The sequence below is a fragment of the Cetorhinus maximus genome, chromosome 23 (assembly GCF_964194155.1).
Source record: "Cetorhinus maximus chromosome 23, sCetMax3.hap1.1, whole genome shotgun sequence".
Taxonomy (NCBI): Eukaryota; Metazoa; Chordata; class Chondrichthyes; order Lamniformes; family Cetorhinidae; genus Cetorhinus; species Cetorhinus maximus.
In genome coordinates this window covers 28692477-28719282 of record NC_135901.1, presented here as the reverse complement: position 1 = coordinate 28719282, position 26806 = coordinate 28692477, and the positions used below count along the sequence as shown (strand labels likewise).

The 26806-nt window shown below is 44.7% G+C and overlaps 2 protein-coding genes and 1 pseudogene across 3 annotated transcripts in view; 2 read left to right on the top strand and 1 right to left on the bottom strand.

Moving 5' to 3' along the window:
- LOC144696975 (uncharacterized) overlaps positions 1-26806 on the top strand; it is a 404367-nt gene that overhangs the window by 106894 nt on the left and 270667 nt on the right. The window lies entirely within an intron of this gene.
- Positions 1-26806, top strand: part of LOC144697284 (uncharacterized) — a 555771-nt gene that overhangs the window by 465476 nt on the left and 63489 nt on the right. The gene's annotated exons all lie outside the window — the stretch shown is intronic.
- Positions 9872-26806, bottom strand: part of LOC144697938 (uncharacterized) — a 28821-nt pseudogene continuing 11886 nt past the window's right edge. The window contains exon 3 of the transcript XR_013580440.1: positions 9872-11099. The product of XR_013580440.1 is annotated as an uncharacterized LOC144697938 (transcript). The remainder of the gene's footprint in view (positions 11100-26806) is intronic.

The window sequence follows — 26806 nt, the reverse complement described above, 5'->3', positions numbered from 1 at the left end:
GAAGAGGAGCCGGGAGTTGAAGGGAAGCGCGAGAGGAATCGGGAGTTGAAGGGAAGCGCGAGAGGAATCGGGAGTTGAAGGGAAGCGCGAGAGGAGTCGGGAGTTGAAGAGTCACCAGCTGCAGATCCTGGATGCTCGGGTTTTGGAGTTGAAGCGGCGGCTGGGAACACTGGAGCATCCACGAGGTGGAGAGTATCATGGATAGAAGGTATAGAGAGGGGAATGGCCTCTCAGGGGTAAGCAGCAACTGCCAAATTCGTTACATCACGCTTGGCTCTGCTGCACAGGGGAGGAGTAAAAAGTGTGGGAATGCAATAGTTATAGGGGATTCAGTTGTAAGGGGAATAGATAGGCGTTTCTGTGGCCGGAAATGAGACTCCAGGATGGTATGTTGCCTCCCTGGTGCAAGGGTCAAGGATGTCTCAGAGCGGCTACAGGACATTCTGAAGGGGGAGGGTGAACAACCAGTGGTCGTGGTACACATTGCTACAAACGGCAGAGGTAAAATTCTAGAGTCCATTATAAAAGATGTAATAGCTGCGCACATGGAAAACAGTGGCAGAATCAGACAGAGTCAGCATGGATTTATGAAAGGGAAATCATGCTTGACAAATCTACTGGAATTTTTCGAGGATGTAACCAGTAGAGTTGATGAGAGGGAGCCAGCGGATGTGGTTTACTTGGACTTTCAGAAGGTTTTCGACAAAGTCCCACATTAGAGATTGGCGTGTAAAATTAAAGCGCATGGGATTGGGGGTCGTGTATTGAGATGGATAGAAAACTGGTTGGCAGACAGGAAAGAAAGAGTAGGAATAAACGGGTCTTTTTCCGAATGGCAGGCAGTGACTAGTGGGATACTGCAGGGATCGGTGCTGGGACCCCAGTTATTCACAATATATATTAATGATTTAGATGAGGGAATTAAAAGTAATGTCTGCAAATTTGCAGATGCCACAAAGCTGGGTGGGAGGGTGAGCTGTGAGGAGGATGTAGAGATGTTTCAGTGTGATTTGGACAAGCTGAGTGAGTGGGCAAATGCATGGCAGATGCAGTATAATGTGGACAAATGTGAGGCTATCCATTTTGGTAGCAAAAACAGGAAGGCAGATTATTATCTGAATGGCTATAAATTGAGAGAGGGGAATGTGCAACGAGACTTGGGTGTCCTTGTACACCAGTCGCTGAAGGTAAGCATACAGGTGCAGTAGGCCGTAAAGAAGGCAAATGGTATGTTAGCTTTCATAGCCAGAGGATTCGAGTACAGGAACAGGGATGTCTTGCTGCAATTGTATAGGGCCTTGGTGAAACCATGCCTGGAATATTGTGTGCAGTTTTGGTCTCCTTATCTGAGGAAGGATGTTCTTGCTAAAGAGGGAGTGCAGCGAAGGTTTACCCGACTGATTCCTGGGATGGCGGGACTGACATATGAGGAGAGATTGAGTCGATTAGGATTATATTCACTGGAGTTCAGAAGAATGATGGGGGATCGCATAGAAACCTATAAAATTCTAACAGGACTAGACAGGATAGATGCAGGAAGGATGTTCCCGATGGTGGGGGAGTCCAGAACCAGGGGTCACAGTCTGAGGATATGGGGTATACCATTTAGGACTGAGATGAGGAGAAATTTCTTCACCCAGAGAATGGTGAGCCTGTGGAATTCGTTACCACAGAAAGTAGTTGAGACCAAAACATTGTATGCTTTCAAGAAGGAGTTAGATGTAGCTCTTGGGGCAAAAGGGATCAAAGGATATGGGGAGAAAGTGGGAGCAGGCTATTGAGTTGGATGATCAGCTATGATCATAATGAATGGTGGAGCAGGCTCGAGGGGCCAAATGGTCTGCTCCTGTTCCTAGTTTCTATGTATAAAAAGGGATGAAGTCCTAAAAGCAGAATAGAGGGAGTTAGGAAATAAGTTGAAAAGTAGGACCTCAAAGGCAGTGATCTCAGGATTACTACCAGTGCCACGTGCTAGTCAGAGTACAAATAGCAAGATATATTGGATGAATACATGACTGAAGAGATGGTGCGAGGGGGAGGGTTTCAGATTCCTGGGACTTTGGGACCGGTTCTGGGCAATTTGGGACCAATACAAACCGGCCGGGTTACACGTGGGCAGGACCGGGACTGATGTCCTAGGGGGAGCATTTGCCAGAGTGGCTGGGGAGGGTTTAAGCTAAAATGGCAGGGGGGTGGGAACCTATGCAAGGGGTCAGAGGAAGGGAAATCAAGGACATGAACTAAAGACAGAAAGGGGAATTAGAAAAGTGATAGGCAGAGAAATCAAGGGCAAGAATCAAATAGGACTTCAGTGAAAAATAGTGGGAATGGGACAAGTAATGTTAAAAAGACAAGCCTTAAGGCTTTGTGCCTTAACGCAAGGAGCATTTGCAATAAAGTGGATGAATTAAACATGCAAATAGATGTAAACAGGTACGATATAGTCGGGATTACGGAGACATGGCTGTGGGATGACCAGGGATGGGAACTGAACATCCAGGGGTATTCGGTATTTAGGAAGGACAGACAAAAAAGAAAAGGCAGTGGAGTTGCATTGCTGGTTAAAGAGGAAATTAATGAATAGTGAGGAAAGATATTAGCTCTGATGATGTGGAATCTGTTTGGGGAGAACTGAGAAACACTAAGGGGCAAAAAACATTAGTGGGGGTTGTATATAAACCCCCAAACTATAGTGGTGATGTTGGGAATGGCATTAAAAAGGAAATTAGAGATGCATGCAATAAAGGAACATCTATAATTATGGGTGGCTTTAATCTGCATATAGATTGGGCAAATCAAATTAGTAACAATACTGTAGAGGAAGAATTCCTGGAGTGCATATGGGATGGTTTTCTGGGCCAATACGTTGAGGAACCAACTGGAGAACAGACCATCCTAGACTGGGTATTTTGTAATGAGAAAGGAATAATTGACAATCTAAGTGTGCAAGGCTCCTTGGGGATGAGCGACCATAAGATGATAGAATTCTTCATCAAGATGGAGAGTGACGTAGTTGATTCTGAGACTCGGGTCCTGAATCTTAATAAAGGAAACTACGATGGTATGAGGCGCGGGTTGGCTATGATGGATTGGGAAATGTTATTTAAAGGGATGAGCTCAGTCAGTCTCATACTCTCACCTCTGAGTCTGAAGGTTATGGTTTCAAGTCCCCACTCCAGAGACTTGAGTCCCCCATAATACAGGGCTGGCATTCTTTCAGTCTTCAACTGCCAGGTTCCTAAGCTCTGGAATTCCCTCCCTTAACTCCTCCATATCTCTCTCCTCCTTTTAGACTCTACTTAAAACCTACCTTTTCTTCTCTCACATCAAGGTCTCAATAAACTGTGTCCCCAAAACAAAGCTGATTTATTTGACATTTACCAGAATATTAATCTCCAGCCCAGTTACAGGGGTTATTAAAATCAACAGAAACAAACCCCAACTGTCAGAATGAACATGGTTCAGTCCTGGTTGTGATTAGCAGCAGCAATAACAGCAGAATCCAGCCCCTGGAGTGAACAATGGACTCACTGGTGTGTCAGGAGCTGGGATGAGCGAGTGAATCCATCCCACACTCAGAACATTTAATCAGCCTCTCGCCAGTTTGAACCCACTGCTGGGTGACTGAGTTAATCCATTCCCACATATGGAGTAGGTGAATGGCCTCTCCCCGGTGTGAGCACACACATATTTAATCGAGCTGGATGAGGAACTGAATCCCTTTCCTTCTCCTTCAATCTGACCCACATTGTCATGACCTGCACCATGGGTAGGACAAGGAGGCAGATCCAGAATCCACCCAGCCTTAGCACCAATCTGATCTGCACCCACCATCCAGGCGACTGAGCCAACCAGACCCCATCCCCTACAAGGGATGTGAGTTTCTACGACAACATACACGGTTTAACAGTATGGATAGCTTTGTTTACAGCTCCAATTTCTTTCCACCATGTGGCTGAGCAGAAATCTCTCCTGCTCTTACCACCTGCCATTGGTGTGTGTTGGAAGGTTTTACAAGTTGATGCTAAACCTATTTGCCTGCATCGTGAAGAAACTTTCCTTGTCCATCAAGTCCTGGACCGGGACCTGAACCGGGAGCTTCAGGCTCAGAGGCAGGGACACTACCCACTGCTCCACAAGACCTCCCCCGGTATCCATTGCCCTCCCAAATATGTCACCCAGCTGTCTACAACTTGACAGAAAGAGAGTCATATACTACTCGAAACATTAACTCTGTTTCTCTCTTCACAGGTGATTCCAGACCTGTTGAGTGTCTCCAGCACTTTCTGTTTCTGTTTCAGTCTAAGTGTTTACACTCGAAACCCCTGTTTTGCTAAGGGGACATCACAATCGAATCCAGTGACTACCCACATGTACTTGATGTCAGGGTGGGGTCACTGCGCCCCCCCACCCCCACCTTCCACCCCAGTCCCAGGAGTTTGGAGACTGCGCCGGAGATGGGTAATGGCGGCTGCAGTTCCCACAATCCCCTGCGCTGGGGAAACTGCTCTATCCGCCGCTCGGAGGTGGGATGAATGCAATAAATATCAACATTCCATTTGCTTTCCTAATCACTTGTACCTGAATAGTAACGTTTTGTGGTTCATGTACCAGGTCACCCAGATCCCTTTGTACCTCACAGTGCTGCAATCTCTCTCCAGTTAAATAATATGCTTTTTAAAATTCTTCCTCCCAACGTGGACAAGTTCACATTTTCTTACATTATACTCCATTGGCTGCATTTTTGCCCACTCATTCTTTACAAATTATTTTCCTACATATCTGTGTCATTAGCAAATTTAGCTACCATACATTCAGTCCCGTCATCCAAATCATTTATAGAAATATTAATGGCTGAGGACCCAGCATTGATCTCCTGTGGCACTCCACTAGTTACATCTTACCAACCCGAAAATGACCTATTTATGCCTACTCTGTGTGTCCTGTTAACTAACCAATCCTCTATCCGTGCTAATTTGTGACCTCCTCTACCATGAGCTCTTATTTTGTGTAGTGACCTTTTCTGTGGCACCTTATGAAATGCCTTCTGGAAATCTAAGTAAACAACATCTGCAGGTTCCCCTTTATCCATATTTCTCATTACTTCCTCAAAGAACTTTGATAAATTAGTAAATCACGATGGACTCCCTGAACCTCATTCTCTAACAGTGTGTGTCAACAGAAAAATAAAATCTCATTTCTCCCTCTGGCTCCTTTGTCAATTACCTTAGAGGGACTCACTTTCTGTTAAAGAGCCTGCCAACCTCTCTCATCCACTTTCCCTGAAGTGAATAAATATAATCAGTAAATCAAATATTTTACTGATAAGTTTAGTAATGAAACAGAACATGGTTAAAAGACAAACAGAAAATTACTTGAGGATCAAAGACAACTAGAGTAAAAGGATGCACACAATGTTCTTGACCCAAATGGTTTCTCTTCGGCTCCTCTGTACCCTGTTCCCTTGGCTACCCGCTTTGGACACAGAGGCACTGAACCCTGGGTGTTGTGTCACTGAACCCTGGGGGTCGTGTCACCATCAGCCTCAGTCACCCCCTCCCGTGCCCTGGTTGGTTGGAGGCCCATTTCCCAGTCAGTCATCCATCACCTTCCTGTCTCTCTATTAGTGCGATGCCCAAGGCAGTTCCCCAACTGGGGCGCAGGCTCCGTTACTCTTAGCTAAATTCAGCCCTCAGCTCCGTCGCCTGGCTGTCATTGACATGAGCAATCGACAGACAGAAAGGTGGATCAAATGGGAAGATGAAACTTGTGGCTCTAAACCAAATGTTAGGAACACTGTAAAGACTGGCAACTTCTAAAAAGAAATTCAAATTCCCAATGAACAAATTAAAGGCTCACATGACAAGACTTCAAGTTTTGTAACTTTTACTGCAACAAACAATCTAGAAGCAGCTTTGACTAAACACCATTTTTGTTGGCAACATATACCTTAAATTATCAAACAGAAATTTGCCATTTTACTTGGAACATAATCAAAAATCCCACTGCACAGTTATACTGTGTGTTCCTGAAATAGACACTCAATTATCCTAGAACCTTTCCAAAGTGATTCTTCGCTCCCGAGGGTTTACTTCCATTCTTTTCCTTTCCTTGTCTGGCAACCTTTAACCTCAGAACTGTCTTTCACAGTGAAGGTTCTCCTGGGTCATCCCTCTAATTCAAACAAGGCAAATCTTCCAGTCTTGTTTTAAATCCATATGAAATTGGTTTTTCAACATGAGCACAATGTCCCATCCACATTCCCGTGTGGTGAAACAGAGACTTGCCGCCTCTATCAGCTCTCTCTCTCTCTCGGACCCTGGCAGACTGATCTGTCTATGAAATTCAGGGATGCCTTTTAGAAGAATTTTCCAACCTGATTCCTACAATGGCTTCCCATGGATCCTTCCTCTAATAAAGCCCTTCCTAAGGGCAAAGTGAATCACATGAGCCTTGTATCCAGGTAGGCATGCTGATTAGTTACCTTTTAGACTCCCAACTTCATTCTACCTTGAAATTAAAGAGAAAATTCAAGCCCAGCCTTGAACATAGTCTGACATTTTCAACACCTTCCTGGGACTTTGGAGACGAACAGACGAACTGAATATTGAAGGATGCATGACATTTAGGAAGGTCAGGAAGCTAGGAAGAGGTCAAGGGGTGGCACTGTTAATTAATGATGGTATTAGCACAATAGAGAGGGATGGCCTAAGTTCAGGAAACTAGGATATAGAAGCAGTTTGGGTAGAGATGGGAAATGATAAAGGCACAAAGTCAGTTGTGGGAGTGGTGTACAGGCCCCCTAACAGTAACCACATGGTAGGACAGGGTATAAAGGAAAAAATAATGGGACCTTTTCAGAAAGGTACGGCAATTAAGTGGAATTTTAATCTACATATACACAGAAAAATTCAGATGCACGACAGTAGCCTAGATGGGGAGTTCATTGAATATTTTTGTGATAGTTTCCTAGAACAGCACGTTCAGGAGCCAGAGGGCAGGCTCTCCTCGACCTGGTATTGTGCACCAAGATAAGATTAATTAATGACCTCATAGTGACGATGTCCCTAGGTAGCAGCGATCACAATATGATTCAATTTTACATTCAGTTGGAGGGAGAGAAGAGTGGGTCCAAGACTAGCAATAAACTTAAAGAAGGACAATTATGAGGGCATGAAAGCAGAGCTAGCTAAAGTGAATGACGACTTAGGTTATGGGATTGGTCAATAAAGATGCAATGGCAGACACTTAAGGGGATATTTCAGAATATACAGAATAGATAAATTCCAACAAGAAAGAAAATATCAAAGGAGAGTACCCACCATCTGTGGTTAACTATAAAATTTAAAGATAGACATATCATTGCACAAAGATGGCTGGCAGGTCAGAAGATTGGACAGAATATAAAAAACAGCAAAGAATGACTAAAAGATTAAGTAAGAACCAGGGAAAAATTAGAGTATGAGAGAAAGCTAGCTGGAATTAGAAAAACAAAGCTTCAATAGATGTTTAAGAGAGAAAAGAGTTAACAAAGCGAGTGTTGGTCTTATGGAAGTGAGTCTGGGGAATTAATAATGGAAAATAAGGAGATGGTAGGTGAATTGAACAGGTATTTTGCATCGGTTGTCACTATAGTGGTTACAAGTAACATCCCAGAAATAGCTATAAAACAGGAAATGGAAGGGAGCGAGGAACTCAAGAAAATTACAATCACTACAGAAGTGGTACTGGGCAAATTGTTGGTGCTTTAGGCTGACAAGAACCCAAGCCCTGATGGACTTCAACCTAGGGTCTTAACAAAAGTGGCTAGTGAGATAGCTGGTGAATGGGTTGAAATTTCCCAAAACTTCCTAGATTCAGGAAGGTTCCATTCGATTGGAAAATAGTGAGTGTAACTTCTTCATTCAAAAAGGGAGACAGAAAGCAGGCCAGTTAGCTTAACATCTGTCAGAGGGAAAATGTGAGAAGCTATTATTAAAGATGTTATAATAGGGCACTTTGATAAATTCAGGGTAATCAGGCAGAGTCCACATGGTTTTGTGAAAGGGAAATCATGTTTAGCCAACTTATTGGAGTTCTTTGAAGAAGTAACATGCAATGTAGATAAAGGGGAACCGGTGGAACACTAACTTAGATTTCCAGAAAGAATTTGATGAGGTGCCACATCAAAGGTTATTGTGGAAAATAAAGGCTCATTCTGTGGGAGGTAACATATTGGCATGGATAGAAGATTGGCTAGCTAACAGGAAATAGAGGAGGCATAAATAGGTCATTTTCTGGTTGTCAAGATGTAACAAGTGGTGTGCCACAGCGATCAGTGCTGGGGCCTCAACTTTTTACAATTTATATAAATGACTTGGATGAAGGGATCGAATGGATCATGCCTAAATTTGCTGATGGCACAAAGATAAGTAGGAAACTAAGTTGTGAAGAGGACATAAGGAGACTACAAAAGGATATAGACATGTTAAGGGAGTGAGCAAGGATCTGGCAAATGGAGTGTAATGTGGCAAAATGTGAAATTGTTCATTTTGGCAGGAAGAATACAAACGAAGCATATTATTGAAATGGTGAGAGTTAGCAGAGCTCTGAGATTCAGAAGGATCTGGGTGTCCTTGTGCATGAATATCAAAAGCTAATTATTCAGGTACACCAAGTAATTAGGAAAGCTAACAGAATGTTATTGTTAGAAGTAGGGAGATTATGCTTCAGTTATACAGGGCAATGGTGAGACCGCACCTGGAGTACTGTGTACAGTATGGTTTCCTTATTTCAGGAAGGACATAAATGTATTGGAAGCAGTTCAGAGAAGGTTTACTAGACTAACACCTGGAATGGGCGGGTTATCTTATGAGGAAAGGTTGGACAGGCTGGGCTTGTATCCACTGGAGTTTAGAGGAGTAAGAGGCAACTTGATTGAAACATATAAGATCCTGAGGGGCCTCGACAGGGTGGATGTGGAAAGGGTGTTTCCTCTTGTGGGAGAATTTGGAAATTGGGGTCACGGTTTAAAAGTAATGGGTTGCCTCTTTAAGACAGAGGAGAACATTTTTTTCTCAGAAGGTAGTGAGTCTTTGGAACTCTCTTCCTCAAAGGGCGGGGGAAGCAGAGTCTTTGAATATTTTTAAGGCAGAGCTAGATAGGTTCTTGATAAGCAAGAAGTAAAAGGTTATCGGGGTAGGCAGGAATGTGGAGTTGAGGTTACAATCAGATTGGCCATGAACTTATTGAATGACGGAAGAGGCTCGAGGGGCCGAGTGGTCTACTCCTGCTCCGAATGCATATGTGTATATGTTATCACATCCTTTATAATGGATTTGAGCATTTTCCCTACTATTGATGTCAGGCTAACAAGTCTGTAGTTCCCCGTTTTCTCTCTCCCTCCTTAAATAGTGGGTGACATTTGCCACCTTCCAATTTGCAGGAACCATTCCAGAATCTATAGAATTTTGGTAGATGATCACCAATGCATCCACTATCTCGACAGCCACCTCCTCCAACACTCTGGGATGTAGATCGCCAGGTCCAGGGGATTTATCAACTTTCAACCCCATTCATTTCTCCAGTACTACTTTTTTACCAATACTAATCTCTATCAATTCCTCATGCTCACTAGTCCCTTGGTTCTCTAGTATTTTGAGGACAATTTCTGTATCTTCCTCTGTGAAGAGAGACACACATTGTTTAGTTTCTCTACAAATTCCCTATTCCCCATTATAACTTCTCCTGTCTCTGCCTGGAATAGACCCACATTTCTCTTTGCTAATCTTTTCCTTTTCACATACCTATAGAAGCTTTTACAGTTGCTTTTTATGTTTCTCGCCAGTTTGCTCTCATGTTTGGTTTTCTCTTTCATTATTAGTTTCTTGGTCCTCCTTTCCTGAATTCTGAAAAAGCTCCAATCCTCAGGCTTACTACTTTTTTTGGCCACTTTATGAGCCTCTTCCTTTGATCTAATGCAATCTTTATCTTTTCTGTTGGCCACGGTTACATCACTTCTCCTGTTGGATTTTTATTCCTTAAAGGAATCTATATTTGTTGTAACTATGTAATAATTCCTTCAATGTTAGCTATTGCCTGTCTACCGTCATAACTTTTCATGTAGTTTCCCAATCTACCACAGCCAACTTGACCCTCAAACTGTGATAGATTTCTTCTGTGGGAAACACCCAGATAAATTATACAAAAGAACCATCTAACCAGCACAGCCCATCTCCATGGCAACATGGCATGATTTGGGGGGTTCCAAACAGAAATGCAAACTAAATATCTTTTACATTCCAAACACCCTTTGATCCTGTGATCCCTGTGAAATATGAAACAAGATATTCGCAACAAGGCTCAAAGAGCATCACCCACTGGGGACAAAGTCGTGGGACTGGTCAGTCCAGCAGAAAGAAACCCTCTGACCCTCCTACTTCACCAACTGTCAGAATGAACATGGTTCATTCCTGGATGTGATTAACAACAGCAAAAACAGCAGAATCCAAACCCTGCAATCACTTGTGAACTCGCTGGTGTGTCTGCAGGTGGGACGACTGAGTGAAACCCTTCCCACACTGAGAGCAGGTGAACGGCTTCTCCCCGGTGTGAACTCGCTGGTGTGTCTGCAGGTTGTATAAACGAGCGAATCCCTTCCCACATGCGGGGCAGGTGAATGGCCTCTCCCCAGTGTGAACTCGCTGGTATACCTGCAGTCTGTAGAACTCAGTGAATCCTTTCCCACACTCAGAGCAGGGGAATGGCCTCTCAGTGTGAACCCGCTGGTGTGTCAGCAGGCTGGATGACCGAGTGAATCCCTTCCCACACTCAGAGCAAGTGAATAGCCTTTCCCCAGTGTGAACTTGTTGGTGAGTGAGTAGGTTGGGTAACTGAGTAAATCCCTTCCCACACACGGAGCAGGTGAACAGTCCCTCCTTGGTGTGAACTCACTGGTGTGTCTGCAGGCTGGATGACTGAGTGAAACCCTTTCCACACTGAGAGCAGGCGAATGGCTTCTCCCCGGTGTGAACTCGCTGGTGTGTCTGCAGGTTGTATAACCGAGCGAATCCCTCCCCACACACGGAGCAGGTGAATGGTCTCTCCCCAGTGTGAACCTGCTGGTGTGACTGCAGGTGGTGTAACCGAGCGAATCCCTTCCCACACTCAAAGCAGGTGAACGGTCTCTCTCCGGTGTGACTGGGTCAATGAGTCTCCAGCTTCGGTGGGGTTTCGAATCCCTTCCCACAGTCCCCACATTTCCACAGTTTCTCCATGGTGCACGTATCCGTGTCTCTCTCCAGGTCAGTTGAAACCTCGTCCTCACACGGCACATGTAAAATGTCTCTCCTCACTGTGAATGATGTGATTTTTTTTCAGGCTGTGTAACTGGTTAAAGCTCTTCCCACACTCAGTGCACTGGAATGCTCTCACTCGGGTGTGGGGGCCTCGGGCCTTTTCAAGTCCCCCTGATGTTTAGAACATTTTGAAGTAGACAGAACATAGAAACATTTCTCCATCTGGATACAAAAACTGATCATATTCAGGTTCCGATAAATCAAGTGACTCCGTGAGATCTTAACCTTTGATTTCAGACTTCTGTCTGCGAATCCTCCCCTTCTAGTATCCTGTAAAAGGAATTCACAACAGACATCACTGTCAGCACAGGATAGAAATTCAGAACTGACAATTCTAGTTTCTATGGAACATTCTTTCCTCTCTCATTCCACTAAAGCTGTGAATCTCCATCACACACTCTCTCTCTCCATTCGCACTCTGCTGTACCTAATATACACCCTCCCAATTCTCCTGAAGGTTCATGCAGATCGACAGATCCACGTTCACCACTCCCTGTCCAGGACACAGAGATCATAAGAAATATGAGCAGGAGTAGGCCATTCGGCCCATTGAGCCTGCTCCGCCATTGAATTAGATTATGGCTGATTTGCCTCAGCGCCATTTTCCTGAACGATCCCCAAAAACCCATAATATCTTCAAGATCTAAAACCTATCAATCTCTGTCTTGAATATATTTAACCTGAGGCTTCCATGTCCTGCAGGGATCAGTACTGGGGCTCCAACTATTTACAATCCATATTAATGACTTGGATGAAGGAACTGACTGTATTGTAGACAAATTTGCCGAAGATACAACAATAGGTATGGAAGCAAGTTGTGAGGGCTTTACAAAGGGTCCACAAAGGGATAGTGAGGGCCAAAATATTGGCAGATGGAGTATAATGTGTGACAATGTGAGGTTGTCCACTTTGGCAGGAAGAATAGAAAAGCAGAATATTATTTAAATGGAGAGAGACTGTAGAACGCTGCAGTACAGAGGGATCTGGGTGTCCTTGCACATGAATCAGAAAAGGTCAGTCTGCAGGTACAGTAAGTAATGAGGAAGGCAATTGGAATGTAAGCCTTTATTGCAAGGGGGATGGAGTATAAAAGTAGGGAAGTCTTACTGCAGCTGTACAGGGCATTGGTAAGACCACATCTCGAGTACGGTGTACAGTTCTGGGCTCCTTCTTTCAGGAGGGATGTACTTGCATTGGAAGCAGTTCAGAGAAGTTTCACCAGACTGACTGGATTACTCAACAGAGAGTTGGCATGGACGCAAGTTTCCAAATGGACTCCAACTGTGCCATAATGATCCCAGAACTGGAAACATAAAACATAGTTACAATACTATGTTACAAGACTAGAAATAATAAGAAATATATTTTATCACAGAACCATAAATAATATATCTAATATGCACCACATAACAACAATGGACATATCTCTGTCCTATATTAATTTATTGTCCCCTTAAATATCAGCCATCTCCTGGGGAAACCACCCCTTTAATTGTGAACATTAGAAAAGAGGCCATCCTTTTAGCCAGACAAATAAATGTGTCAAGCTGAGGGAGCAAAGGATGTCAATGTCTTTAAGAGAGAGAGAGAGAGAGAGACCTGGGCCAACCTTTCCAGAGTCTGCACCCTCCCTGGATTCACTTCCTTTCCCCTCAGTTCCTGCAAGTCAACAATTTCCCCCCAGAATGAGAAAAGAAATGGAAAGGGGGAGAAAAGAAAGTGTTTTACTCACAGATGTTGGATACAGGAGGAAGTTTTAGTCTGTGTGAAGCTCAATCCTCATTCACACAAAGCCCGCGCTCTGATTGGCTGGAGGATCAGAGTCCTTCCGGTCCTCCAATTATTCCCATTGGTCTATCCCCCGGCAGCGGAAGCCTTCGCGTGGGTGGGAGACCCTTTGACCCACGTGACGGATGAGCGGTTAGCCAATGGGAAAATACAGTCTCTGCACATGCGGATCTTCCCCTCTCCCTTCGACACACGCAGTCCCGGGCCGCCCGTCCGCGAGGCGGATAGAGTGGTTTCCCCAGCGCGGGGGATTGTGGGAGCCCCGGCCGCCATTACTCATCCGGAGCCCAGTCTCCAAACTGCTGAGACTGGGATGGAAAGTGGAGTTGGGGTCGCAGTAACCCCACCCTGACACAAAGTACATGTGGGCAGTCACTGGATTTGATTGTGACGCCCCCTTCAGGAGAGGGGAATTAGGGAAAAATCAGGAGGAGGATCGTAGGATAATTAGGGTTGCAATCAATAGTCTAAAGGGAGTGTGTGGGGGACAGAGATTTATAGGTTCAGAGGGAGGAGGATTCCCTATGACATTATCTATGACAACTAACATGATGAGTTCTGAATTTCTATCCTGTACAGACACTAATAACATGATGATGTAAAGCTTGTTGCCTCCCTTCGTCATCTTAAAGTCCTCGATCAAGTCAGTCCTCAGCCTTCCCTTTCAAGAGAGTAAAGCCCCAGCCTGTTCAATCTTTACTGTAACTTAAACACACTCAGTCCTGCTCTTGTCCTTGGGAATCTTTCCTGCACATTCTCGAGTTCCCCTCTGTCCTTATTATAATGATGGAGGCCCAGAACTGATCACACTCTTCCAAGTCTGGTCCAACCAAGGCTCGATACAAGTTTAACATGACTTCTCTGCTTTTCAATGCTATATCTTGAGAAATTAACCCCATTTTTAAGCCTTGGAAAGAGTGCAGGGATTTAGTACGGTGACAGGAATGAGGAACTTCAGTTATGGAAACACACTGGAGAGGTTGTTCTCCTTAGGGCAGCGAAGGCTGAGAAGAGATGTGATAGAAGTGTTCAAGATCGTCAATGGCTTCCATCAATTAAATAAAGATAAACTGTTTCCATTGACAAAAGATTTGTTAACCAGAGGATACAGATTGAAGGTGATTGACATAAAAGCCAGAGGGGAAATGAGGAAGATAAATCTTTACACAGTGAGGTGTTGTGATCTGGAATGCACTGCCTGAAAGGCTGGCGGAAGCAGATTCAACAAAGGGAATTGGATAAATCCTGGAAGGGGACTAGTTTGCAGGGGTCATGTGGAAAGGGGAGGATAGTGGGACTAATTGAGTAGCTCTTTCAAAGAGCCAGCACAGACATGATGGGCCGAATGGCCTCAAAGGCAACAAAGGGAATTGGATAAATACCGGAAGGGGACGAGTTTGACAGTAACTTTCCCTTTCAAACCTTGTATTGCCTTATAGTGTCAGCCATGGCTCAATGGATCGCCCTTTCACCTCTGAGTCAGGAGGCTGTTCGTTCAAGTCCCAGTCCAGGGACCTGAAAGCAAAAATCACATCCAACATTCCAAGTGTCAGCATGGAGGGAGTGCTGCATTGTCAGAGTTGCTATCTTTGGATGAGATGCGAACCAAGGGCCCTGTCTGCAATCTTGGGTGGATTTATAAGTTCCCATGGCAACTATTTCGAAGAAGAGGGGAGTTACCACCGGTATCCTGGCCAATATTTATCAATCAACATCAATAAAAACATATCATCTGTTCATTCTCACATTGCAGTTCGTGGGATCTTGCTGTGTGCAAATTGGCTGCAGCCTTTCCTACATTAGAATGGTGACTACATTTCAAAAGTACTTCATTGTCTGTAAAGCACTTTGGGGTGTTATGTGGTCAGGATAGGCACAATAGAAATGCAAGTTTTTAAATTTAAGATTTATATTATCTTGTTATCTGAAACTTAATTGATTTCAGCCACCCGCAACTTGCCATTTAATAAATTCACTTCGGTTCAGACAAGACTTTAACCAATTAAAGCAAAGGCAGAATTCTCTGGATAGTAAATTTAAAAAGAAGTTTATTAAAAGAAAAATGTTTACTTAATAACTTTAAGACATTGGCTTTTACAACTTCATGTGGGTGATCAGCCTGTAGAAGTGTAACCCTCTCTGGCTCCTTCTTTGACAGTATTTCTTGTGGAATTCGGCCTCGGGAGTCTGGCTCCTTCTCTGACAGTAATTTCCTTGGAACTCGGCCTCGGGAGTCTTCAGTACTTGGCTAGCAAGGGAGACCTTCAGAACCTCTACTTTTATCCCCAAAGTGACCATGACCTCACGTCAGAGTTGGGCCTGTTGTAACATGACAATTGGTCAATTTGGTGATTAGAGTAATTTAATTCGATCTCCAATTACTTACCATCTTCTTTCATTATCTTAGACAGGAATACAATAGAACTGTTTCAAACTATCTTTATCTGATTCTATACGAGCCCTTATTCAGATTCAAATTTTGAGGCTAATCAGAGTTTGAAGATCTCTCTTACCAATACATTTATCTTCATTGCACATTCTTTACATACACAGAAATTAAGGTTTTACATTTTTACAGCAAATAAAACTCAATCTTTTATAATAACTTCTGATTCATTAACTGGCACTCAATCAAGGCTCACTACTTATTCAATCATCTGCTGCTGACTGGTAGTTAATTAAAACAGTAATTGCAGAAAAGAGAGAGATGTCGCAGCTTTTCATCTTGCACTCATCAGGACATTTGCAAGAATACCAAATGTAAAGGGAACAACAATTTATACTTCATCAGAAGAGAGTGCTGGTTGGTTGGAAAGTGGACACTGACTGGTAGAAGCTTTGCCGTGGAGAATGCAGCAGTCAACTGATGAGTGACAGTTAACCGCCAAGCTTTGTTTAAATTCAAACCAGGCATGTTGACTGATTGGTCAAGGCATTCACCTGGGGAATGAACCAGGGGACAGTTGTCATCTGTTTTGTTCAGTTGAAACAGGCGTAAGTGTGTCCATGTTCTGTCTGCAAAGAGCAGGGCCCTGTGTATTAATATATGTCACTTCCCGTACACGTGAGTGTGTCACACTGCGAGCCTGACTGACAACCTTAAACTGGTTGTCAGCACAAATCTCAGAACATTCAGGATTGTTTAGCAAATGTTGTCCAATCGCGGAATCACATCTAATGTTGGTCACTGTGTCTTGAGTTTTGCAAAACCCAATATAACTGAATTTCATGACTTAATGATTATCTGTTTCATCACTGGGCTTTTAATAAAAGATCAATATATTGTTAATGAAGAAAAGTTACAGGGTGTGAGCTGCAGGAAGTCTTATGTGAGAGTTAAAATGCTTTCCTTGACCTTGTTACTTATAACAGTGAATACAGTATGAAAGTGATGGATTTTTAAAATTAAATGTGATTACCCATCCCTGCCTCCAGTTTCCAACATTACAACAGTGACTACACTTCAAAAGTGCTTCATCGGCTGTAAAACGCTTTAGGAGGTCATGAAAGGTGCGAAAGGAATGCATTTTTTTTTGCCAATTGTCCACAAATTTGGATATATTACACTCGGTCCCCACATCACCATCATTAATAAAGATGGAGTCTTAATTTTGTGGAATAACCATGTCTTTCACATAATTTCAAATACTCCAAACACACTATATCCTGACTATAGTCTAACCATAATTCGAAACAAGTTGAACATAACCTCACTGCTTTTCAATTCTATCCCTCTAGAATGGAACCTGACATCTGGGCCCCACACTTTAGGAAAGATGTGAAGTTCTTAGAGAGGGTGCAGAGGAGATTTACGAGAATGGCACCAAGAATGAAGGATTTCAGTCAGTTGGAGAGATTGGAGCAGCTGAAATTTCTCTCTTTTGACCAAAGAGTCATTCGACAGAGGAGGCCATTCAGCCCATCGAATTAATGCCCACTCTCTGTAGAACAAACCAGTCAATCCCATTGCTCCCTTCTATCCCCATAGCCTTACAAGTCTATTTTCCTCAATTGCCCAACCAATTCTATTTTGAAATCGTTCATTGTCTCTACATCCACCACCCTCATAGGCAGCGAGTTCCAGGTCATTACCGTTCGCTGTGTAAAAATATTCTTCCTTATATCCTCCTGCATCTCCTGCCCAAAACCTTTTCTTTGTCCACCTTATCTAAACCTGTCATAATCTTGTACAACTCTATCAAATCTCACCTCAACCTCCTTTGCTCCAAAGTGAACAAACCCAGCTTCTCCAACCTAACCTTGTCACTAAAGAGCAGAAAAGTATATATCTATAAATAAATAAATATAAAGAGTAATGTGACTGCTGACAAGAGCGTTTGTTTGAACTGCAGGCACGAGTGTGACATTTGGAATTTGAATCTTTCCTGAATGTTCTGGAACATTTCTTTGGAGCCTGGACTTTTCTGGAATCATCTGAGACTGCTGTTCGTCATCAGCCAGTCAGTAAGAACTTGAATCTTTTACCGTTAGATGAAAAGAAACAAAAACACATCTTTCCACATTGAGACTTTTAATCACTGAAGTGTTTTTGTTTTGCTCACTGCGGTTGAGAGTTGGAATTTTGTGGACAACTTTTTGCCTGACGAAGCAATGGAAATTGACGGAGAAATAGAAATTGTGAATATAACCTCAGAAGGGGTAAATAAGCCCCAGTGAATTATCCTCTGTGGAGGAAACTTGAATCCAAGTAATTTCTCAACCGTCTTATTGTCAGCATCATTTTCAGTTAAGTTTGAAACATTACACAAACACCCTCAGGAAAGGAGCAGTTTTTGAAACACAGAAGGTCACCCTCAGCAAAGGAGACCAAAAAGATGATTGCTATTTTATTTGATTCCATAACGAAGACAACGGATCCTCGAAAAGGGGAAGAATTGTTGACCTGGGAAGATCATTCTGACCAGAAAAAGCATCCTCGGAAAAGGAGCAAATTCTGAAACACAAGGACCATCCTCAACAGAAGAAACCTACAGCCTCGAATAACACCCTGAACCATATTGGGGCAGCTCAGTCCCATCGGAGAAAAGAATTTTATCACACAAAAAGCCGGCCTCAACGGAAAAGTCCAACAAACTCTAGCAGCAGATTGGATCGATTTTAAGGGTGGGTCCCATTTTAATTGGTTTCTTAGTATTCGAATATATACAAAATATTTTGGTCAAAAACTTTTCTCAATTTATCAAGATTATTTCCGTTTTTGTCTCCTTTTGTTCTCTATCCTTTTTTAAAAAAATAACCAGAACTAGACTAACCCACGTCCTGAATTCCCTACTGTAACCTCCTCATCAATTTCCTGGACAGACCTCGAAGGCAAGGTGAACTCTACAATGGGGATGAATTCCATCTCCACTCCCACTGATCCAAAAGAGAATTTTGCAACGTCAGTAAGACTAATATATAAAATGATTCAAACGATCCACCGTTTAATGTGATTGGGAGAAGAAGAAGATGCACCGAAGGGAATTAGGAGACAAGCAGAACAATTAACACGATCAATAAAACCTGCGAACCTCACAGAGGAAACCACAAAAAAACTGGCAACAAATTGAGAAAATTGGGCCGGCGAAACGAGACGAATCCTCATTGAACATTCCACAACAAATCGAAAGGAACGAGATAACAAACAGAAGGAAACCATTCAAACTAATAGATTGGAGGAGGCTGTTTCAAAGGCATCAAACTGGGATAAAAAGAACCTGAAAGAAAAATTTAGCTTTAGAACAATTAATGAAATTTAAAAAACCATATCTTGCGCCTGCTTTTGGAAAGTGAGGTGTCCTGTTGTGATGGGTCAGGGTGGGGCGCTGTCCCAGAGCGCGAATGGCCGAATCACACTTCCAACCACACCACCAGTGAACAGCTGGAAGACAGGCCTGGAACCCCAAGGTCTCAGCACTCAATGGGTCAGGCTTCATCAAAAAGGATTCAAAATAATCCAACAAATCCACCTCAGACAATGATTCTCCACAGCAGTCCTCGTGACACCGAGACTTTCTCTGTTCCAAGAAAGGAAGATATGTCCGGACTCAGAAAACAAATCAGAGTCAGAATTGACATCACAAACAGTCCTTCCACAATTGCCTCCGTCAATCAAATGAATCGTTGTGTGAAAAAAATGTATTCTGACGACTTAATTACAAAACAACTTCCATTACAAGAACAGGAGTTCGATACAATTAAACATCAAACCACAAAACACGTAATGGAAGCATCCAAACCCGAAAATATTAAGCCTCCAACAAAATCTCCTCATACCAAAGCCACAAAAAGCCCAACCAATCCATTTCATATCAAATTTCCAAGGGGACCACCAACCTACCATGAAATAATGGGAAACCATTCGAGACCATCAACCCAACTGAGACAAAGTAAAATCCAATTCTCATCGGCCCGAGGTCAATTACAGACCCCAACATGTACCCTAAGGAAGGGAGTGCAGCCCAAATCACCGATCAGAGCAGCAACCAATAAAAATGAACCCGATACACGGGCCTCTGGGGGTGGAGACTGGAGTCAGCCACATTTACAGAGAATAACAGACAACATCGAACCATCGGTGATTCCGATGCAAACTGTGGATTCCCCTTTTCTGGAGCTGGGTCCACTCCAGCCACAGGGAGGGGTTCCCAGTGATTTGAAACGAGCATCTTGGCAGCACCGATGGGACCGGTGAACATAACATATTGAACAATACTTGCTGATCCTGAGCTAAGCACCCGAACAGACCCCACAGAACTTACAGAAGTTCCCCCACCCACACCCCCGACACATTTTCAACACCTGAACAGACAAGTTCAAATCGAGCGAAACCATTAAAGACTCCAATCCAGGCAACAGGTTGGTCCGATGTGGCTCAAGGCTCTGAAGGTAGTGAGGCCGATGAAATACAAATACCTTCCCAGAAATATGAATCATCTAACTCACTGACCTCAAAATCGAAATGGAGACCTAGCCGACAAAGTAAAACAATAAACACAGTCACAAAACACCCCAATACAAACCAACAAAATAGAATCTGGACAATAACCCCAGGGAAACCGATACTAATAATAGGGGATTCCAACCTCTCCAGGATTCACAATTGCCCCAGTACAATAACTCAAACTGATTGCTTCCCAGCAGCCAAATGTATACATGTGACGGCGATCTTAGATAAACTAAACTGCTGCCCAAACGTAAAACAAGTAATAATTTCAGTTGGAATAAATAACCAAACTCAAACACCTCTCACCGCAATTAAACTATTTCAAATACTATGAAAAAGGGTGAAAAATAAATTTCCAAATGCCCACACCGGGATCCCTGAACTAAACTATAGTAAAAATCCTCCACAATCGCCAAAGGACACAATCATGGAATTAAACCAATATATTAAAGAACAAACATATATCCTAGCAAAACCAAATATATCCTTTGGAGTAGAATCTGACAACATCCATTGGACTCAAAACACAACTAATTCTATTATCAATAGCTGGATGAAGTGTTTAACCTAAAAGGAATCAAACGCTAGAAAAGGAGCCTCTAAATCTAAAGGAAACAATGATGAAAATTTCTAAAACATTTAAACCCACACTAATACAGGAAAAAGTCCGAAACAGAGGCTTAACTTTAGTTCCGGTAGTGAAACAGCATCATATACAAATTCAAACAGACTTAGACACATTTTACAGAAAAATTAAACTTCAAGACTTTTTCGGTGTCTCAAACTCAGATAGGCAACCATTTACACCCAAATCAGACTGGATTCCCCTGAAAATTAAAATAAACCCAAAAATATTTCATTTCATCAAAACAACCCAATCAGAAACCAAGACGATTCCCCATTGAAAGGATAAACAAAGCCTCACGAGAAGAGAAAAACAAGCACTTGGGTAATTAACATCCCACACAGATATTGTTCTAAAACCAGCGGACAAAGGCAGCAATATTGTTATCGTGGATCGACAACAATACCTTTTGAAGCTTATAGACAATTGAACAATACAAATTACTATCCCAAATTGACTAAACCCATATATCAAGAAACACAAAAACAGGTTACAGACGTACTAATAAGACTTAAAAATTCCAAATACATGAATCAGAAACAAATGGAGTATCTAAGAGGGCAGCACCCACACCTATGAAAAAGTTACATACTTCCCAAAATACATCAACATCCAGAAACATGGACAATAGCAGGCCACATACGTCCAGGTAGACCAATTATTTTGGATTGTGGTGGTGAATCACACAAAATGGCAGAATACATTGACTCATATTTAAACTCCTTAGTCCACAAACGTCCAAGACACATGTCATTTTGTAGAAATAGTGAATTCACTTACCATAACCCCAGATAGCATACTATTCACAATGGATATAGACAGTTTTCACACAAATATAGAAACTGATCGAGGAAGTCTGGCTGTTCAAAATGCCTTCGAGAAATATCCGCAACTGGATAGACCAGATAAAATTATAATCTGATTATCACATCTTGGACTAACCAGGAATGATTCTGAATTTAACAAAGAACATTATCTTCAAGTTAAAGGGATGGTGATGGGTAAAAAAATATTTGCACCATCGTACGCGAATATGGCGGAATGGGAAGAAACTGTTTTTAAAAAAAAGTCTCAGGAAACCATTACACTACCATAGATCTTTAGCTGATATGAGGGGAGTCTGGTCCCATAGCCAGTCAGAATTTGAGGATTTTGTCCACATTCTTAATAATCATCATCCATTTATAAAGATCCAAATCACAACCAATAAAGAAAAGATCAATTTCCCAGACACAACAGTACTCAAATTGGAACAAAAAGATGATAAACATAAATTGGCAACAGAAGTTTTCTTTAAAACAACAGACACACACACACACTCTCACATATCCAAAGTCACCATGCTAAGTGTACTTTCCCAGGATTAATCAAATCACCGCTGGTGAGATTCCATCACATTTGTACAAAAATGCGTGGAGGTAGGTTTCAGAACCTGAGAAGTCGTTGCAGCAAAATTATCTCTGCAACACACGTGGAGAAAATGAAAATACATTTTCAAACCCTGGGACAGGCAGTCAGCAGCACCTAGAGGAGAGTGCAAGAGGAGGACCCTGGGACAGGCAGTCAGCAGCACCTAGAGGAGAGTGCAAAAGGAGGACCCTGGGACAGGCAGTCAGCAGCACCTAGAGGAGAGTGCGAGAGGAGGAGCCTGGAACAGGCAGTTAGCAGAAGCAAAGGCGTTTCCCAGAGAAGCGGCAAGAGGCGTCTCCCATCCGACACGGATGACAAGGGCAGCAGCTCTTCGGATGATGAAGTGCCAGAGCGGCACCGACAGAAGAGGCGGCAAAGCTCCAGGGCGTTGGAGGACGAGACACCCGAGCTCCAGAAAATTGGAGACAACAAGGAGACCAGCGCACCCCAACTTTGCCTGCAACCTGAGGAGGCCAGTGCACCACAGCCCCTGGAATCTGGGAGCAGTGAGGCAATCATCGCACCCCAGCTCCAGGAAGCCGGGAACAGCAACACCCCAGAGGGGGTGAGTTTTGGAGAAGCTTCTCCAGCAAAGGTCATCTCAAAACCCGCTCTCTACGTGAACCTCCAGATGCCACTGGAGCAGAACACGGCCAAGGAGATCTACCTCAGCCCATCCAAAGTGAAGGAATTTGAGCTCACTACGGGTATGAAGGAGCAGACTAAAGGTCTGGGACTCTCAGAGACAGTGGGTTTGGTAGGAGAATAAACACTTTAAAATGGGTTTAAAGATTGTATCCATAAATGTGCGTAGCATTAAATCTACTACGCGATGTGTTGCGACCTTGGACTACCTAGCCAAGGTCAAAGCTGACCTGTTGTTTCTGCAGGAGTGTGCGATACCGCACCTCAGCTCCTACAGGCAATGGTCACGATGGTGGTCCCACGGGCCATCGATCTGGTCGGGCGGAAACGACTCTCGTTCCTCCGGCCTGGGTATTCTGCTGCGGGGAGGCAACTTCACCGTCTCCGAGGTCAAGGAGGTGGTGGGCGGGCGACTCCTCGTAGCAGACGTAATGTACAAGAACGCTCCACTCCGGTTAATTAACGTGTATGGCCCGGCACAAGGGGCTGAGCGGCTGGAGGTTTTTCAGCAGCTCCCACTGCTGCTGGCGACCTCCAGGCCGGTCATTCTGGGCGGGGACTTCAACTGCATCATCGATGCGGCTGGACGATCCGGCAGGGCCGGAAGCAGATTGGACGCTACGTCCAGATCCCTGATGGAAACAGTTAAGGATGCCAAGCTGCACGACGTCTTCAGCAACCCTGCAGACGGAGCGCAGCGTAGATACACCTGGTCGCGGCCAGACGGGTCCATTCGTTCCAGGATAGACTTCCTGTTTGTGTCCCGTGCATTCACAGTCAGATCCACCGACGTCAAGCCGGTGTTCTTCTCTGACCACTGCCTCCTACTGGCGGACTGCCACTTGGAGGAAGACCTGAGGGTGGGCAGGGGGGCATGGAAGCTAAATGTGCAACTGCTGACCCCAGAGAACATTGAGGAGCTCAAGAGGGATTACAAAGGTTGGAGAACCGTGAAACCCCTCTTTGAGTCCCTGACACACTGGTGGGAAGTGATCAAGGGAAGCATCAAGAGGTTTTTCATCCGCAAAGGCACCCAGAAAGCTAGAAAGGAACAGAGGGAAATGTCCCGACTCCAGGAAAAGATGCAGAATCTGCTCCGGCTGCAGTCGATGGGGGTCGATGTCAAGGAGGAGCTCCAAGAGGTGAAGGGCCAGCAAGCCTCGCACTTTGCCTCGGAGGCCTCCAAGATCATCTTCCGTTCCAGAGTCCGCTCCGTGGAGCAGGATGAGACGTGCTCACGTTTCTTCTTCCAAAAGGTACACAGAGAGTGCTCTGTGATCAGCAGCCTGAAGGAAGAAGACGGCTCAGTAAAGTCATCACGGTCCAACATTCTGAGGATCAGCAAATCCTTTTATGCCGGACTGTATGACGTGAAGCCCACGGACAGCACGGCCTCCCAGTCCTTCCTGTCCTCTATCACGGAGGTCTTAGACCACAGTACGCGGGAGAGCCTAGACAAACCGCTAACTCCTGACGAACTGACTAAGGCCCTCGAGTCCTTCGAGAAGAGTAAAACCCCCGGAAGCGACGGCCTGCCGGCGGAGTTGTATTCGGCTCTGTGGGACTTGATCGGCCCAGACCTGCTAGAAGTGTACGAGAGTATGCTCCTGGCCGGCAGCATGTCAGAATCCATGAGGAAAGGCATCATCACCCTCATCTACAAGCACAAGGGGGAAAGGGAGGAAATTAGAAATTGGCGACCCATTTCACTGTTGAATGTGGACTATAAGATTCTGTCCAAGGTCATCGCCAACCGGGTCAAATCCGCTCTGGAATTGGTGATTCACCCTGACCAGACCTGCTCTGTGCCAGGCAGGAAGATCTCTGACAGCCTGGCGCTGCTCAGGGATACGATTGCCTATGTACAGGACAGGGGTGTGGATACCTGCCTCATCAGCTTGGATCAGGAGAAGGCCTTTGACAGAATATCGCACACCTACATGGGGTATGTGCTCTCCAAAATGGGCTTTGGGGAGGGAATTCGAAATTGGATCCAACTGCTCTACACTAACATCAGTAGCGCAGTCTCAATCAATGGGTGGGAAACAGATAGCTTTCCGATTAAATCTGGAGTCAGGCAGGGCTGTCCTCTCTCGCCTGTCCTTTTCGTGTGCTGCATAGAACCCTTTGCCGAGTCCATCAGGAAGGATCCGGGCATAAGAGGAGTGACGATCCCAGGCAGTGGAGGCACTCAGGTAAAAGCCTCCTTGTACATGGACGACGTCGCCGTTTTCTGCTCGGATCCGCTGTCGGTGCGCAGACTGATGCACGTCTGCGACCAGTTCGAACTGGCCTCGGGAGCCAAGGTAAATCGTGGGAAGAGCGAGGCCATGTTCTTTGGGAACTGGGCTGACCGATCCTTTGTCCCCTTCACTGTCAGGGCTGACGGCCTGAAGGTGCTGGGGATATGGTTCGGAGGGACCGGGGCATGCGTTAGAAACTGGAAGGAGCGAGTGGCTATGGTGAAAAGGAAACTGGGCATGTGGGAGCGACGCTCCCACTCCATTGCGGGTAAGAACCTGGTCATCAGGTGTGAGGTACTCTCGCTGTTGCTGTACGTGGCGCAGGTCTGGCCCATTCCACACTCCTGCGCGATGGCGATCACTCGAGCCATCTTCCGCTTTATCTGGAGGTCGAAAATGGATCGTGTCTGCAGGGACGCGATGTACAAGCCTCTAGATAAAGGGGGAAAAAACGTGCCCAACATCGCCCTCATACTGATGGCCACCTTTGTGTGTGGCTGCATCAAGCGGTGCGTAGACCCTCAGTACGCAAACACCAAGTGTCACTACGTGCTGAGGTTCTACCTGTCCCCGGTGTTGCGAAGGATGGGTCTGGCCACGCTGCCGCGGAACGCTCCAAGTAGTTGGACCGTGCCGTACCACCTGTCCCTGGTGGAAAAATTTATGCAGAAAAACACCTTTGACCACAAGTCCATCAGGCAGTGGTCAGCACGTAACGTCCTAGAGGCCCTGAGGGAAAAGGAGAGGGTGGACCCTGTGGGATGGTTCCCCGAGCAGACTGTCAAAGTCATTTGGCAGAATGCCTCATCGCCAGAACTTTCCAACAAGCACCAAGACGTAGCTTGGCTGGTGGTGAGAAAGGCCCTCCCCGTCAGATCCTTCCTACACGCCAGGAGTCTCACCCCCTCTGCACGTTGCCCTCGAGGTGGCTGTGGTGGGGAAGAGACCGTTGTTCACCTCCTTGTGGATTGTGCCTTTGCAAAGAAAGTCTGGAGAGAGATGCAGTGGTTGCTGTCGAGGTTCATCCCGAGCAGTTCTGTGACACAGGACTCTGTGCTCTACGGGCTGTTCCCAGGGACACACACCGAGACAAACATCGACTGCAGCTGGAGGATCATCAACTCGGTGAAAGACGTGCTTTGGTCTGCCCGAAACTTGTTGGTCTTCCAGCACAAAGAGTTGTCCCCGACCGATTGTTGCGGACTGGCACAATCCAAAGTCCAGGACTACGTGCTGAGGGATGCACTAAAGCTTGGGGCAGCTGCCGCAAAGGCGCAATGGGGAAGGGTCGCTGTCTAAGACCTTTCTACCACAGCGCACCGAGAGACTGGGAACTGTTTAGAGCCCCTCGGGCTGTACAGATCAAAATGAAAGGCTGTAAATGATTGTAATATTGTTTGTACTGATGCACCTGGTGATACATTTTGTAAAAGTTTAACCTGGATTGTACCCTTGTAATGTTGTTTTTGAAATGGTTTTGAATGTGATTGAAGATTTTTTATGAATAAAGTATATTTTTACAAAAAAAAAAGTTAGCAGCACCTAGAGCAGAGTGCGAAAGGAGGACCCTGGGTCAGGCAGTCAGCAGCGCCTAGAGGAGAGTGCGAAAAGAGGACCCTGGTACAGGTAGTCAGCAGCACCTAGAGGAGAGTGTGAGAGGAGGGCCCTGGGACAGGCAGTCAGCAGCACCTAGAGGAGAGTGCGAGAGGAGGACCTGTTTCTACCTGTCAGAGCTGAAGTGCGATGTCAAAAGGAAAACAGGTAGGTGATTAGTGGGTATCTCTTCCAGTGTCTCTTTTGATTGGTCAAATGG